The sequence below is a fragment of the Diceros bicornis genome, chromosome 3 (genome assembly GCF_020826845.1).
Source record: "Diceros bicornis minor isolate mBicDic1 chromosome 3, mDicBic1.mat.cur, whole genome shotgun sequence".
NCBI lineage: Eukaryota > Metazoa > Chordata > Mammalia > Perissodactyla > Rhinocerotidae > Diceros > Diceros bicornis.
In genome coordinates, this window is record NC_080742.1 from 88,718,760 (window position 1) to 88,736,140 (window position 17,381).

At 44.9% G+C, this 17,381-nt stretch overlaps 1 protein-coding gene across 1 annotated transcript in view; it reads left to right on the forward strand.

The window, feature by feature from the left end:
- TMEM178B (transmembrane protein 178B) overlaps positions 1 to 17,381 on the forward strand; it is a 347,203-nt gene that overhangs the window by 319,729 nt on the left and 10,093 nt on the right. The window lies entirely within an intron of this gene.

Here is a 17,381-nt window from a genome sequence, read left to right on the forward strand (position 1 = left end):
TTTCAGTTCATAGAGCTCCGATGGAAGGTTAAGGTCTCATTTGACCTTCAAACCTCCTTGAAGAGGCAGGAGGAAGAGGCAGAGAGGGAGAAGGTGAGAGCTCACATTTCGGAGCATCTATACTGTATCAGTGGTAGATGTTGTTTAAACATTATCTCTTTTCATCTTCCCAGCCACCCTTAAAGGGCATCATTGCCACCCTAATTTTGCATACAATGAACTAGGTCCAGAGAGCCTAGTTGAAACCAGCTTAGAGTCATGCAATTACGTAAATGGTGGAGGCTTAGTCTACCGTCTTCAGACTAATCCCCACTCTTTTCTCTTCCTGGGACCTGTGGGAAAAATGAAAAGGATCCTAGGCAAGGCCACCAGGGATAAAGAAGTAGGCCTGAGGACTTAACCTGCAAGGCACTCACAGGCTTACTCACGAACATTCATTTACATTCATGTAGATGTTCGTTTGGAGGAAGACAGATAAAGAAGGTACAAAGGGAGTCACTTCTACTACCCAAGTGTTGACAACAGCATTAGGTCCAGATGATCAACCACAGAGTCAGTCTGAATCAAAGTTCTATAACCTTAGGCACAGTTATCCTCTCTATACCTCAGCTTCACCATCTGTAAAGAAAGACCTGCCTTGTAGGATTGTTGTGAGAATTCAATGTGTTAAGGTGTGTAACATGCCAAGAACCATGCCCGGCACAGAATGAGCGCATCCTACATTTTCTTTCATGTGTGCTCAGTTTATCACTGGCTCTTACCTCCTTTGCAGTTCCTGGCGCTTGCTTAGAGAGTTTAAGTACCTTGCCCAGGGTCACGTAGTTCTCGGACCAAAGAGTCCAACTCAAATCTCTGTGCCTCTGAAGCCTGGGTTTTTAATTATCATGGAGCACTATCTCCCAAATAATAAGTAACTTGACACATTCTTGATCTTCCAGCAGCTTTGACCTGATAGGTTAAGATACGCCCCACAAAGACATCTCATCATGGTAACGAAGGGAGTTTGATCTTGGGATGGCAGAAAAGATGAGGCTGATTCTGTTCAAGGAATATTTCCTAAAGAAATAGGAAAATGAACCTCTTTGGCTGAGGCTCTTATCTTTTCTTATACTCTGAGACAACAGACAAAGCTTGGGACTCATGTAGCAAAAAATATAATCCTTATTTATTACTTCCATAGCTCAGCCCCAACTCACTTCACCTCCTAAGTCTGGTTTCTGTTCCCGCCGTCTCATGGAAGCTGCTTTCTGGGAGACCTGCTTACTCCTGGCTGCTCCTCCTGTGGCCTCTCCTTGAACCTCCTCTTCCTGACCTCACTGGGATTAACCTCTCTCCATCTTTCCTGAAACTCGCATCTCTTGTCTTCTGTGACAGCACACTCATGATTTTTCCTTTTCTCTGTGCCTTTTCTGTTTTCTTTGCTCTACCTGTAAATGTGCGCTCCAACTCTCTTTTCTTTTTCCCTATAAACGTGATGTTGGGGAAGAGGGAGAATCCCCCTCCACCCTTTCCCTTAAAGTTCTCATGGCTGGCCAAATAATTAAAAGACAGGTTAGCAGGAGAAAATCAAACAAAGTTTAGTAATATGTATACATGAGAGAAACCAGAGAAAATGAGTTTCTCAACACAGGGCAGCGATTTTTCACCTTAAATAGATTTAGATAAAGACAAAGGAGGGTATTGGGGGTAGTGGAGAGGGAGACAGTAATCAAGAGTATGCAGTTTTAAGTCCTCTCCTTCTGTCCTGATAAGAGTTTCCAGAGATAAGGCCATTCCCCCCTCTTCACAGTACACAGAGGGAGATACCTTTACAAACGTAAATATTTGGTAAACAGAACTTTGATAAGAATGGGCTTAGCGAGGACCCTGCCAATCTGTCCATACCGAGTTAAATTCCTTCATGCAGTTAGTGAGGGAGGTCAAATGTCTGTCAGAGAAAATAATCAAGGTAAAGAGATATATTTCAGGGTGGCCAATTTTGATCTCCCACAGTGATCCCTTGTCAGCAACACCCGCCCTCATAATGATAGTTATCTCTGAACAGATAAGTCTGGCACCTCTGAATGGAACGGCCTTTTCTGAGCTCCAGCTCATGTTTTTAGTTGTTCACTAAACATGTCCACCTTTCTGGCACCTGGAACATGCCTTCAACTAGACTTGTCTTTTCTCCACATACTTTGTAAATATGCTTTATGTTTATTGCATATGTGCTAAACACTTGGCTTACTGTTGGTACCTGATAAATGTCAGCTTCTATCCTTTCCCTTCCCCCAGTGAAATTAGCTTCTTTTCTTGACTTCCTCAGCACATCAGTCTGTCAGTCACTTCTGAGTCATTTTTCACTTTTACAGTTTCACTCGCACCTTTCCATCAATTGTCAACATCTGCCAATATTTCCTTTGCACTATTCTTTGTGGCCCATTTCCATTCCCTGAGTGCCATGGAGGCCCTTGGTGCAATGGCAGTAGTTTGGCAGTGATTTAGCCCTTGGTGGAAATCCTTGTCCCACAACTTAGTTGCCAACTTCTGAGCCTCCATTTTCTCACCTGTAAAATTGAGGTAGTGCTGCCTACCCTGTAGGTTTGTTTTGCGGATGAAATGAGATAACATATAGGAAAAGCATCTGGCAGAGGATTAGTATTTCGTAAATGTTCATTTCCATACTTTCCACTAAATTCGACATTTACACCATACAGTCTTGCTAAAATACGCCATCACCGTGTCATTCTCTGAGGAAAAACCCTGAGTTCCATGTTGTTTACAGAATGAAGGCCAATGTCCCCAGCCTAGAGTCTGACGTTGGCCACAGTCTTGTCTCAGACTCGCCTTCAGCCACATGTTCTGTGCTCCCTCCTGACCACTTGTCGTTGCCTGCCTCCGTGCCCCCTTTCACTGCCTGCTGAAGCCCTGTGCTTTCCTCAAGGCTCAACTTACAGTCAGCATCTTCCAGAAACCTTTTCAAATCATCTTAACTAAAACCAGACTCCTCTTTTGAACTCAAACATCACTTTGTACCATTTTGATGGCACTTACCTCATTGTGAATATCTTGGAGAGGAGAAATCTAGTTCATCTTCTATCTCTCCTCAGGGTCAAAGCCTCCGTGGTGGCAGGGGGGCTCTTCCTTGTTGGCTAATGAAGTTGTTATTTTGCTCTTCTTCATTTTATACCTTAATATGTTTCCTAGTAACTTGGACTTATTGGGTTTGGGTCCTCTCTGCTAAAGTAACATAAATTAAAGTCAGTACCGTCTTCCTCCAACAGTCTTTCAAATATTTGGAGACAGCTCTATTACACTTCTTAATTATCTGCTTTTCAAACTAAGTTGAACTCACTAAATATTGATTGAGTGCCTACTGTATGCCAGGCATTGTGCCAGCACCCAGGACACACAGATAAGAATAGGTATGGTCCCTCTCCTTAAGGGGCACCCAGGCAAGTGGTGGAGGCAGAGATTGGTGCCATGCCAGAGAAGACTGAGGATGTACAGAGAAAGGGGCCTCTCTCTGCTGGGGAATCGAGAGCAGCCTCACAGGGAAGCTAATGATTGAGGCTGAGGGAGCAACCCGTTAACTTGCCCAGTTCTTGTCATTGCCCCTCAAAGGGCTTTTAACATCCATCTATCAAATGAAACTGCTCCTAGACTTAGAGTTGGCCACTTTTCAGAAGCAGTATGCCAAGTCTTTATTTATTCATTCTAGTTTAGGATTTCACATGTCATTAATACATTTCCGTTTTATATATCTCTATGTAACTAAACTCTGTTGTGAATGAAGTAAAAAAATCCCTTTTATCTAAAAAAATGCTTAAGCAGCTTTATGTAAAGTTAAAATGTAAATTTAGTATGATATTTGACCTCCTAATTATGGCCCTGGGGAGGAAGGAATGCCAATGGCTGTGTCCTTCCCACTGCCCCCTAACAAAACCTAGGAATCTCTTCTTAAATATTCCACCACACTCCTAGGCTACAATTTATTTAAAATAATAATTAGTTAGTTAAAATGCTCCCTCTGGCTCAGCTCTTAACAGTTTAGACAAGTTCCATTGAAATCATGTTTCCCAGAAGCCTCTAGGTCACAGCTTTTAGGGTCTTGGAGTTAGTGTGGCCAGGGGAAAGTTGGACGGCATTCTCTCCTTACCTCAGCATTCCCGTCGGGACCCATATGGTAGGAAACTTCTCTCCTCTCTTTAGAGGAATACCAACTCCACTTTTCAAGACCCTACTTCCCAAGGGAAAAGAGGTGACTGACTTCTCTGATTGGTGAGGTTGGGAGAGGAGGCCAAGCTCGTGGGGCCCAGTACCACCTGGGTCCTCTGCCCTTGCCCACTCCTCCACGTGGCCTGTATTCCTGGAGTCAAGGCCCAAGGCCCATGCTGGCATCAGGAGGCCAGTTTGGAGGCCTATTTTTCTTTCTTTCTCTGGCCCTCCAGTGAAGGTCAACACTTCTTGGATGAGTGTATCTGCTCTACAAACCTGAACGTTCCCTTAGGCAGGTCATCCTTAAACGTCAGTCTGGGGGGAAAGTATTGGTGTGCTTGATTGTGGCCAGGGGTCAAGCCAAGTTGCCACACTAGCCTTATCAGTAATAAAGCTGATATTTTTTGCCCTGTCTACCTCCTTTCTGTGGCTCTTTTCATTAGAGTTTAAATTCAGAAAATGAAGAGGAGTAATTATCATTCTCCAAATCTCTAAGAGAAGAGAGGAGCTACAAGGGTTCCTAGGTATAGACCCCTATTCATGAGGCAGTAGGATTTGGGGGAGGAGCTGGCAGGAGAGGGAGACCCCTTTGATAGGCTGGAGTCCATACTCTGGACTGGGTCCTCTTCTGACCACCAGCTTACTCTGTCTACTGGGTTTAGTTTCTGGCCTGTTGGGAAGCTACAAAGAGTCTTACCGAAAGAAGAGTGAATGCTCTGATTTTGATCCTTTTCCTTTCTTGACCTCTCTGTCCTACCCCTCATAGAAAACCCGTGTCCCTCCACAGGAAGTCACCCTTCCACCTGACACAGATGAGGAGTGAAGCTCTGTACAGATTGTGATAGGTTTTCCTAGTTCTCTGAACAAGTCAGCAACAAGATTTTATTAACTGAGCCATGAGTCTGAGAGGCACCCAGAACCTCCTCAGGGCTGCATTTGATAATGATAGGGCCTCTTCTCCCAATCTCATCATCTAGTTGATAAATCTTATTTAAACACCACTGTGCAGGCCCAGCCCCGTGGCTTAGCGGTTAAGTGCACGCGCTCCGCTACTGGCGGCCCGGGTTCAGATCCCGGGCGCGCACTGACGACCGCTTCTCCCACCATGCTGAGGCCGCGTCCCACATACAGCAACTAGAAAGATGTGCAACTATGACATACAACTATCTACTGGGGCTTTGGGGAAAAAAAAGGAGGAGGATTGGCAATAGATGTTAGCTCAGGGCTGATCTTTCTCACCAAAAAAAATAAAAAAAAAAAAATAAACACCACTGGGCATAGGACCCTATTGGGAAAGGAAAAAGAGCTTCTCTGCTTACATTGCTTATAGTCCAGCTCCAGAGACAATACACATGCACAAGAAATAGCTTTAATGAGAGACAACATAACAAGGGGTGGAAGCATGGATTTGAATCCTGGCTCCCATACTTGTTAGCTGTGTGACCTTAGGCAGTTTACTTAAGCACTCTGTGCCTTGCTTTCCTCATCCAAACCTCATAAGGTTGCTTTGAGGATTAAAGAATTAACATTTGTAAAGCATTTGAAACAATGCCTATCAAATTAGAAATATTATATATCAGTGTCGGATCCATATAAAGCTATATATATGTGTTCAGTGACCCAGCAGTGAGGTGACAGCATGCAAAAATCACTCGGGTACAGGTTTTCATCTCAAAGAAAGGCCAGACCAAGCTGACAAAGGTGCCAGGCATATGGAAACATAAACCAAACCAGGTGGCAGGCTCGCCTGATCTTCTGGCTACCACCCCAAGCCCCTTCCTCTACTAATTAACATAGGATTGGCTCAGACCAGATAGGGCAGAAGCCAGAGAGATTTCTTTCAGGAGCCAATTTCTTCCAGACACTTAAACAGCTGGGTCCCAATCCTTCCACATTTAAAGTCAAGGCAATTTAGAGCTGAGCCTCATATGCACGTTGATGTTGGATAATGACATCTAATGGTCTCAGCTACCAGCCCTTCTGTGCATGTCAGGAGGTGAGAAGCAGCACCTTCTCTCCAGGTGGTTCATGTTTGATAAAGTAAGTGACAATCAGTCCTAGAGCAATTCAGAGAGAATGGCACCTTCTTACCCCAATACCTAGAGTCACAGGATCACTTGACTGGAAGGATCTTAGAGATCTTGTCCTACCTTCTCTATTGTATGGTTGAAGGGAGCATGGCTCAGAGAGAAACAGTGATTTGCCCACTTCACGGGCAGGGATGGGACCAAGAACATGGATTTTCTGATTCTTGGTGGAGTTATCTTTCCACTAAGCTACATCTCCATCGGTAGCAGCTCTCCTACCAGGAAGCTGGTCCAGGCTGACTTGGTGCACCTCTGGGTCAGGAGAGCCTTTGACTACCAAGACAGGAATTCAAATGTAATGATAGATCTACTTGTACTGGGCTTCATGCTGGCCCTGGGGGGTGATGTGGCATTCTCTGCAAAAGCCTTGATTGCTACCTAGGAAGATGAATGACCAGAGCAGCCAGAAAGCTGTAGTGTCAGAGATGGTCAGCAGGAGGTTTTGTATTATTACTTCAAGCTCTTTCCCCAGCAAGAAACTCAGGGCAACCTTGCCCTCTGCCCTAGAGGTTCTCAAAGTTTGCTCCATGGACCATTGTCATCCACCAGAAAGAGTTGGCCTAGAGAGAGATGAAGAAAAAAGAAGCAGGGGCAGGAAGATGGCATGCTCTAAGTGGCTTTACCCTTGGAAGCTCACCATTCACAGCTTGAGAATGTTGCTTTCTGCACAGCTGTAGATGCCACTCTCAGTTTAGTTAAGAAGCCAGTTGGATCCCGCTCTCAGCTCTGAACCAAGGCCCAGATGGATAGGAAGTTGCAAAGATTCACATTGAGAAAGATGGGATGCTGCACTCTTGATTCATTTTCTTTCTAGAACTTTCTTTCCTGCTCTATTTAGAAAGCTCATAGCTCACCACAGATCACCCACTTCAGATCTTCTCAACTTTTTATTCTGTGAAGCATGAACTATCCAAGGTCAGGTGGACAAAAGTGGAGTGGGCCAGTGATTGCTTCCCCTGGAGGATATATATATATATATTTTTAATGGGGCCATGGAAGCAAGTAATGGATAGTTCTCAGATGTTTCTACAATCAATAGTTTGAGGCTTTATAGCAAAATCAAATATTTGCTCTGTCACTTACACTTTGGGACCTTCAGCAAATTATTTAATTTAATTTGGGATTACTATGTGAATTATATAATTTATTTGCTGTTGTTTTGTGCTATTCTCAGCCTATCAGTAATGTCTGGAAATGCCAGCGAGTACTTACTTGGACCCCGGTGAGCTTCCCATGGACATCTCCCCTTTCCAAACCAATGTTACCACTGGACCGACCCCTTTTGATTCTTATTATGATTGCAAGACGCCCTTCAGCCATAACCATTAGGAAGCTTAGAAGAAAAAAAGAGTTTATTACTTCCAGACCCTAGAATGTACAAGGCACACGTGGGGCCACACGATGAGGTTGTGGGTAGAGAGAGAGAGCACAGGCCTGGCATTCTGCTTTTTTTGGTGTTGAGAGTGAGCATCTAGAGTTTCATGGGCTCACTCTTCATTGGTGAATTTAAAACATAAGAGTGGGTATTTAAAGCATGGGAAGAGAAAAAAGGAAAAACCAAACAAGCGGCCAAAAGGCCAGTTATCTAAATCAACTAGGATTTCCGAAACAAAGGAGCCTCATGGTGAGGGTGTAGGGGCGCACGTTCTGGCTCTTTCTCTAGTCCTGTGGCTGGTAATGTGTTTATTCGAGATAGCCTTTGTTGAAGCGGATGCCTCTATGAAGTGGATGCCTCAGCAATCATAGCTTAAGTCAGGCACTGGCATGACAAAAAGAAAAGCCCAGTCATCAGGGCTTAGACTACAGCTGTATATATATTAATACATATACCCATGTATATGTATAATTTGCATATATATGTAATCTCACAGCAACCTCAAGAGGTACAGAAGACACAGAAACTGAGACTTGGCTTGAGTCCAGTGCCTACGCCTGAATTAATCATTGTGATCACAGAATAGCTTCCTCAGGAGCAAGAATGGTGGTGGTGTTTTAACAAAAGAAGAAAGAAAGGGAAGTGTACTGTGTAGACTAAAAATAATAAACATAGCTCTCACAGTCCACTATATAGTAGGTGTTTAATAAATGAGTCTAGGATAACTCTAAATACCACCTCTATATCCCAGAGGAACCAGGGTCAGAACCTGTACAGCACTTATAAAAGGTCCCCAACTCATGTTATGTCACAACTCCCAACACTTCTCTTAGGGCTAATTCCTTTTATCCATTCTGGTTGAGCCACGGGCCTTACAAGCCTCTTCACAAACCCACCAATGTCATAGTGTAACCCCCACTGGGCACTGTAAACTCTCTGAGCCCAAAGATAAGTTCCATTCCCAAGGAGAGTCTGTCTCAGAAGTGTATTCTGAGATCTTCCAGCTTCCATGGTTCTGGTTCCAACAAAGTCCACAGAATGAAGAGTCCTGAATGAGCACTTCCTCTGGTTTCTGTTGAGAGCAGTTGCTTCCTGGTGTAGCGTTTACCCTGGCCGGGGCTGGGGAGAATGGAGCAGATGATGGAGATGAAAACAGCAACCACATTTTTTCTTGTCCTCCAGAACAATTTTTCTTCACCCTCACTTAAAGCTTTCCATTTCTAATATTATACCTTACATATAGAAAGCAATTTTAACTTCTCTAAGCCTTTTCATATTTATTATTGCTCTTCAAAATAATCCTGCAGAGAGGGTATTATTCTGATGCCGAACTTCTGTAAGAATAAAAATGCTTCCTGAAATCCAAAGTACCCATTGAAACACAAGGTAGGCAAGTACATGCGTGGGCACGCACGTGCGTGCGCACACACACACACAAGCACCTCAGCAACCTCAAAACAATTTAGGAGGAGGAAAGGAGCATGGGAGAACCAGGCATGGTGTTTACTTCATTGTATTCTAGGTTTCAAAGTCCATATTTTCACTTAAAATCTCCATAGCCTGGAAATCTCATTTCTTCTAGTGATGGGATTTACTGCTCAGTGCTGTGTATAATACAAAAGGAGACATCACGACCATACCAGTTCTGGAGAAAATTACAGTCTAGCTGTACACAAACTAAAACGGAGAACAAGAGCAGGTCCCTATAATTAATTGTCAGGTTGCCTGTTTCAGACAGTGAAAGTCATAGGGATTCAGAAAAAGTGTGGATTATATTTCACTGGCCATACTCGGGAGTCACTGGGAGACTCGGGACTTGATTGGCCCATAAAGAGCAGCTGCAAGGATAGCTATAAGAACTCTATGTAGACTGGGTGGGGCATGGAAATGCCAGACTCCAGTCAAGGAGACTGGACAATGGCACTTTGACCTTAGTAAATTCCCATCGTAACAAAACACATTGAGTATTCACCAATGCCCTCTGCTGTTTGCTAAGCCCTTTAGATGTTTTCACAAGTTTGTCAAGTCCCTGGCTTCGTATAGTGGCCACCAGGGCCATTGATCTTGTGATCAAATCTAAAAACACACCCAAGCAAATAAATGGATTGCTGGGTATTGAGTGGGAGTAAGCATAGATACATAGGTGAAGGAGACTAGATGGAAAAAAACACAAGATGCCCAGCAGCTGTTGTTTTATATGGCCATGTGTAGATGCCTGTTTTAGCTACAGGGTAGCCATAAAGTCTTGAAACATAGTCTTATTTTATCATATATTGTAATGTTATATCAATAAGCTAATTTTATGTATTCACCTGTTGTATTAGATTGCTAGGGCTGCCAAAACAAAATACCACAGACGGGGTGGCTTACACTAGGGAAATTTATTTTCTTACAGTTCTGGAGGCTGGAAGTCCAAGACCAATGTGTTAGAAGGGTTGTGTCCTCTGAGGCCTCTCTCTCTGGCTTGCAGACTGCCGCCCTCTTGCTGCCACTTCACGTGGTCTTTCCTCTGTCTGGTAGCACTTTGTATGTCCTCAGCTCCTGTTCTTACAAAGACACCAGTCAGATTGGAGGCTTAGGGCCCACCCTAAGAGCCTCGTTATAACTTATTTGCCTCTTTAACAGCCCTGTCTCCAAATACGGTCACATTCTGAGGTGCTGGGGGTTAGGGCTTCAGTGTATGAATTTTCAAGGCTACAATTCAGTCCATGACACCTGTGTTTCCAGATTTGGTGGCCACCCTGTAGGTATGTAAAATCCAAGGGAAAAGCCTTCAGGTTCTATGATAGGGATGTGGAAGCATTCTCTTTAGAACCAATGCCAACCTATATGAATGGGTCTGTCCTTTTCGTTGCTTGAGTTGGGGTTGTTGCATTGCTCTGGCATAATCATGTCTGGACATAGTGCAGCCTTGTAGCATGCAGACACAGCCTCGGGAATACACACACTGCTTGCCCTGGGGGTGTGGCGTCAGTCATGCAGTGTCTCTGCCTAGAGCATTTGCAGAGTTTGCAGAGTGATGTATGATTTTGTCCTAACTCAAGACCCCATTCCTTGCAGTGGGCTCTGGAGCCCGTCACCACCTCCTGCCTCATCCCAGTGAACCCCTAAGGCACCTTAGATGTAAAACCCCATGTGACCTGCCTGTTGGCTGCCGCTGATGCAATGGTGTATAATTCAACAGTAATTTATATTCCATGCAGGTCTGAGCAAAGCTATAAAGTGCTCTCGAGAGCTAAATGCTGCTGAGGCATGTAATCTAAGCAAAGGAAGGGTTTAGTATACATCAGCTTCCTAGGATGCATACACCGCTGTTGGAGGAGGAAGATCCTTTTTCTGTTTGCTACTTTGCTTCTTGACGTTTTAAAGATCGGAGAGGGGCTGAAGGGGGTGTGTCTTGGGGAGGACTTGGGCTGCTGTTTCTCAGACATCCCTGACACGCACATCCACGGGGGGTGCTTCTGCAGCCACAGCTTGGCAGCAACTTGTTGGAACGGTCAGACAGGGACCCCCTGGCCACATAGCAACAAGGCAACATGCCAGGGTTAGGGACACACAGACATCATTCCTCATTCCCAGGAGCAAAAATGTCACGCAGATGGATTTCCGGCCCTAGAAAGCTGCAGAAATTATTCTCCAGTGAAGTTTTGGGCACAACTTGGTCACAGAAGGAACAGCTATTTGGGAACATGCCTTTGCACGCAATACGTAACTGCCCTGGATTCCTGTGAGAACCTTCACAAGGGCCTGGTTTCCTAGGCGATGGCTTCTTGAATTACTAAGAGCATTGCTGCTGCCTAGCCTGAGGCCTCAATTTTGATGCTGTTTCTCCACAGGGTCCATTGCTGCGGCATTACTGCCGTGGCTTCTCTGACAATCCCTAAAGGAGCGGAGACACATGTTCTGCCCTCCCCTTCCTGTGTGTGCTAGTACAGCAGCAAGTGCACAGGAGGCCCCATATCGTCCGCCTTGCACACCCGCAATCACTGCTCAGAAGTGGGCTGAGCAGGCAGTTAACACCACAACTCTGAATATCAGTTTAAAAATATCTTGGTAATTAACCTTTAGGGTGGTACTGGGATGGAACCATTATTGGGTTGCTGATTAAGTGCTCCCTGGTGGCATTTCAGGGTTGTAAAGAATTAGCTGCCCCAAAACAATGCTCTCCCGGTCTGGCATTTCTTAACATTAGCAACGCATTCCAGAAATCCAAGTTTCTGTGCTTCCACTGGGTTAAGGCATCATGTTTCCTTTAAGTTATAAGCAGGGATTAATTTATAGTCATTGTAGTGTCACCAATTGGCCCCAGAGTGGAGGGCAGGACTGTGAGGAAGGGTGTAGGAAGGGTGACCAATGTGTCCCACTTAGCCCAGGACTTTCCAGTTTTAGGACTGAAAGTCCCACTTTCCAGGGACACTCCCCCCAACTCCCAGGCAAACTGGGATGGTTGATCACCCTACTAGGGAAGCAAGACTTTGAAAGAATAAGAGAAGTCAGGAACTTAAGGGAATTTGGGCTTATGGGGGAAGTCCTGGAAATCTGTGTAGCCAGGGAATACTTTGAACATACTGTGTCCCTGGGGATTGGGGACACACAATGACATGATATATGATATCACATAGCATCATATAATCTTATGAATCAATCAGTACTGGTGGGAGTTCAAGTCAGAGGAGAGGGTGAAGTTGCCAGAAGGAGTGCAGAATGTGGGGTGAGAGGAGAGTTGGGGAAAGGAGGATGAGAAGCCCCGCAGGACATGGGAGAGGGACATCCAGAGAGGTGGGGCCAAGCCTGGACTGAGGGGCAGCTTGGAAACTGAGGGAAGAGATATCCAAGCAGGAGGAAGTCATCAAACAGCCAAGAAACTAAAACTAGAATCTAATATTTGGCAACCAGAGAAACATTAATTAGAGATGGCAGCAATGCGAAGGGGGTGGATGAGGAAGCTGTATTTGATGTTGGAACCAGGAGTTGGCAGTCTGGGCATGAAAACGGTTTCCTCACTCACCCTCACTCAAGCCTCAGCTGTGCCTGGAGTGGAGGGACCGGGGTGGGTGGCGATGGAGGTGGGCAGAAATCCCTGGAACCCTCAACTCTTCCAGCCAGGTGCTGATGGGACACACAGACAGCAGTGGCCAGAGAGGGGCCGTAGGTTGCCAGGTGACAATCGTGTGTGAGTCCTGAAAGAGCTCCAGGTGGGGATGGTCATCAAAGGAAGCAGGTGCTGTGTTTGAAGAATCAAAAGGAAACATTTATGTTTGCATAGCTCATTACACCCGTTGGCCATGCCTTCCCACTCATAGGTTGAGTTTGCAAACACGGACATAGAGGGACCTGGAGGACACTGTTCCCTCTATACCACCGGGTCTTATTAGCACAAGCTCTGCAGCTACATGGGGTGGTACCATCTCATCTAACTGGACTTCCAGAGCTCTGAGTCCATATGAGTGAGAGTCCTGGCACAGAAAGGGTAATTAGATTTCATTTCTCATTCCAACCAGCTGCAACTGACTGGTTGGGGCTAGCTGCCTAGAGGGCTGGGCTGAGTAGGAGTCCGAGGCTCCTTCTAGGACCAGCAGGAATGAGGGTTGAGATTGATTAGGTATTTCTGCCAAAGGCCTGGACTTGCAACTAATAGAACAGCAGTTGGATTTTGCTGTCCAAAGCTTAGTTCCTATAATGACCTACTGTGGGTTCCCCTTGTCAATGGACAAGGCTAGTGGTTTTCAAAAATGTTTAAATCACTGGGATCCTTTCTTCAAATGAAATTTCATGTGGAAACAGATCAAAGCAGGGCTATTCTGGCCAAAGAGAGGAGAGAAGGCTGGAAGTCTCTTCTACTCTCTCTCCCTTTCCCAGTGGTAGCTCCTGAGACACCACCATGGAACATGATTGGAAAACGACTAGAGGAGGGACTACTTTAGAAGAGGGCCAGAGAAGATCTCTCTGAGAGGATGGCATTTGAACTGAGATCTGAGAAGATCTCAAGAAGGCCATTTTAGGCAAGGGAACAGCAAGTGCAAAGGCCCTGGGTGAGTACAAGCTTAGCTAGTTTGGGACACAGAATGCTTTCATGTGGCTAGAGTATAGGGAGTATGGGGGTTAAGGTGAGAAATGAGGTCAGGTAGGTAGGAAGGTAAGGCCATACAGGCAGGATAAGGAGTTTGGGTTTGATTTTGAGTGTGATAGGAAGTTGTTGGAGGATTTTAAATTTTTAAAAATATCACTGGCTACTACTATACAGGGGCAAGAGTAGAAGACAGGACACCAATGATCTGTTACAGTGGCTCGTGTGAGATATGATGGAAGCTTGGCTGGGATGGTAGCAGTGAGCTTTTCAGAAGTTAGAGGTAGAGTGGGAATGGGCTGTGGGCATGCTTTCTTCTCTCAGGCATAGAGACTTAGGACAATGGGGTGCTGAGATTGAAGGAGGGATGCTGTCCAGACTAGGTGAAGACCCCTTCCATTTATTGCCTGCAGAAATCCTGCTCATTCTTCAAGACCCCACTTCCCCTGGGAAATAATCCTTTAAGACCCCGCTTCCCCTGGGAAATCTTCCCTGGCCCAGCATGATGGTCTCTGTCAGAGGGTTGACTCTTACTGTTTACTACTGGGTCTTATTCCTTCTTTTCTTAAAGACTACTAGATATGGGAGGGACCTGATAGTGGTCTGCTCTAGTTCCCTGATTTTACAGATGAGGACTAGAGGTTCAGAGCTGATAGTAAACTCAGGTCTCTTAATCCCCGGTCTGGTGCTATTTACACTCCATCCTCAACTTTTCATTTATTTATATCTCATATCCCCAACTAGATTATAAACTTTCTTCCTCATCTTTTTATTTTAGATTTAATTAAAGATTCTTAAGAACAGTGATCATACCTTATTCTCCTCCTTATCCCCCTAGCATCTAGCATAATGCTTGGCACAAACATAGAAGTTTAACAAATATTTGCTGATTAGCTCTTCTGCACATCGTGGAGCCCACTCCCACAGGAATTGTCTCCTCCCTCTTTCCCCTCACAGTTAACCTGGCTCCCCACACCAGAGCTGACATTGCTCCCCACCAGCTGCACTGCTGCTGTCCCTACGTCCCTGGCCGGTCTCGCCTGACACTTCTTACAGCCAGGTCTGGAGCGCATAGCAGGGCCTCGCTTCAAAGGGAAGGGCTTGGAGCAGAATTCTTTTCATTTAATTGCTATGCTAAGACTACAGTTAGTCTTGGAGTCTGATGGGCATTAGGCCCAAACCCCAAGCCATGGGGGGAATTATTAAGAAGATGTGACTATGCATTATTACTTTTGCCTTTCTTGGATGCTCACTTATCTATCAGTAAGTGCTTATGAGAAATAAAATGACTGATTCTGAAGACCTAGCCCCAGAGGCTATGGTCTGCTACGTGGGGAGAAGAGGCCTTCACACTTGCCCAGAGGACCACTGCATTGGGCTGCTAAGTAACAATGGCAACATGTTATTCACTCAGTCCATTTATTGAGGATCTACCGTATGCCTGCACATATCCATTTCTGATTATTAATGCACACCTTCAAATTAGAATTTAGAAGTGCAGAACTACATAAAAATATAAATCCTTGCTCATAACAAAAACAGTAGCGTATGAGGACACTAACAGAACGTGTTCCAACTCTTCCCTCTTCGTCACATAGAATTTCCTAACAAGTTACATAGATAACCTGCTTAAAGGGCCATCTTAAGTGAGAACCGTAAAAGTTTTTTCCCCATTTTGGGAATACTGACAAGAGCTAACAAACAACAGAAATTTTAAAAGATTCCAAAGTCACAGAGCAACTGACAGAAAGTTAAGACATCAAGATTCCTCGAATTAACTTCATTAACATAATGTAACAAGATGTATGTTATCAACAAGTTGGGCCATTTCTAATCAGTAATTAGGTCCACATGGACCTAATCTCTTTACTCTTGATTTATCAACCATGTCTTGTGCATCCTGTCCACCTGCTTGCAGAATATGCCATTAAAATACTGTCTATCAAGCTTTTTCAGCTCCTAGCAACTCGGGAAGATCAAACTTCCTTAAGGTTGACCTTCTCTCCCAGGACAAATCACTGGACTTAATCAGGAATAGAGTCCACCTTTTGGTGAGAAGAAATGTCTCCATTTTTTAAAGTATCCTGTGTAGATACAGCTTACATAAAGTCCTTGGGTGACCTCAGTCACATCCAGAGCTTCGATTTATAAGGTGATGACTCAGTTCACATCTCTAGCTCAAAACTTTCTATCAGGCTCCAGATCCATGGTTCCAAGTGCCTTAACATCCCAAGGGCAGCTCAGATTTGCACTCAGCACACACATACACACACACACACACCCACGTACACTTCCTGTCCTAAATCTAAATTTTACTAAATGATATCATTGCACATCCAGGTTTCCAAGCCAGAAATTGAAAGCATGCTTGAGGCACAAGCAGGCCTGCTCTGGTTTGTTGGAATTTGGATTATTTGAAATTAGTGTCAAAACAAAGCTTTCTTTAGCTCTCATACTCTCAGGCAGTCGCTCCCTCCTCCGCCAGGCCCCACAGGTGGCCGCCTTCCTCTGGGCCCCTCTGCTTCTTCCCTCACCTGGATCTATGTCTCAAGGTTGTACAAGGACCTCTGCGCCAACACAAGGGGCTCACCAGGCTGATCAACAGAAATCATCTGAGGAACTTTTGAAAACTAAAGTTTCCCACCCTTTTCCCCAAGAGATTCTGATTCAGAAAGTCTGAGGTGAGACCTAATCTGCCCTGGGTCAAAGACCGTCAAAGAATTCGTCTGAACTCCAGTGCCAGCAGGAGGGACCTGGGGTGCTTTGTAACACCCCAAGTTTCGGACCACTGTTCTCCCAAGTAATGATGGTGCCATATGTGTCTGTACACGGTGGCTGTTGCCACACATCCGTCATGTGCACAAGCACATAGACTTACACACACACACACACACACACACACACACGTGCATACCCCCCCACCCCCATTTTATGTGGCACATGTACCCAGGTCACCCTGACGCATCGCTTTCAGTGGCCTCTACAAGCAATCATTCACTAAAGAGTCATTCACTCCTGCCCTGCTCCCTCCTCACCGGCCCCCTCCTCCCTTCTCCCCATGACTGTAGCAGGTTCCTAACTGGTCTCCTTACCTCTGTACTGTCCTCTACACTCCTGACTTGGAGGTCTTTGAAAATACAGATCAGAACCACTAAAGTGCCTGGAGCCCTGCAGGCACTTCCTTCTACCATCAACCCAGCCCAGCCTTCCCAGAGTGTACATACTACTTCAGGCCATTGCTCTCACATCAGCAGTGACAGAAGAAACATAAGAGGCAGCAAATATTGAGAAAAGCTCTTGAACTCATTTTAGGTACACCAAATATCTCTTGATTAAAAATGGGTTTGTAATTCTATACCCTTTTATAACATTCTCTCTTATGGCAGCCTTCTCATTAGAGGTTAATATGAGTAATTTTTTTTTTTTTTTTAAAGAGGAGATCTCATCATTAGATAAGTTTGCAAAATATCTGATAAGATGAGATTAGACAAGTTAACTTAAACTGCTGTGGATTATGAATCTTCATGGGTGAGAAGTCACATACCAAGCTTCCCAGAGTTTTTTGATTTCTGCCTGCACTTTGTAAAGGAGTATCTCACAGGCGAGTGTTCCCTGGGGAACACTTTGGGGAATGTCCTACAGGAAAAGGGTTTCC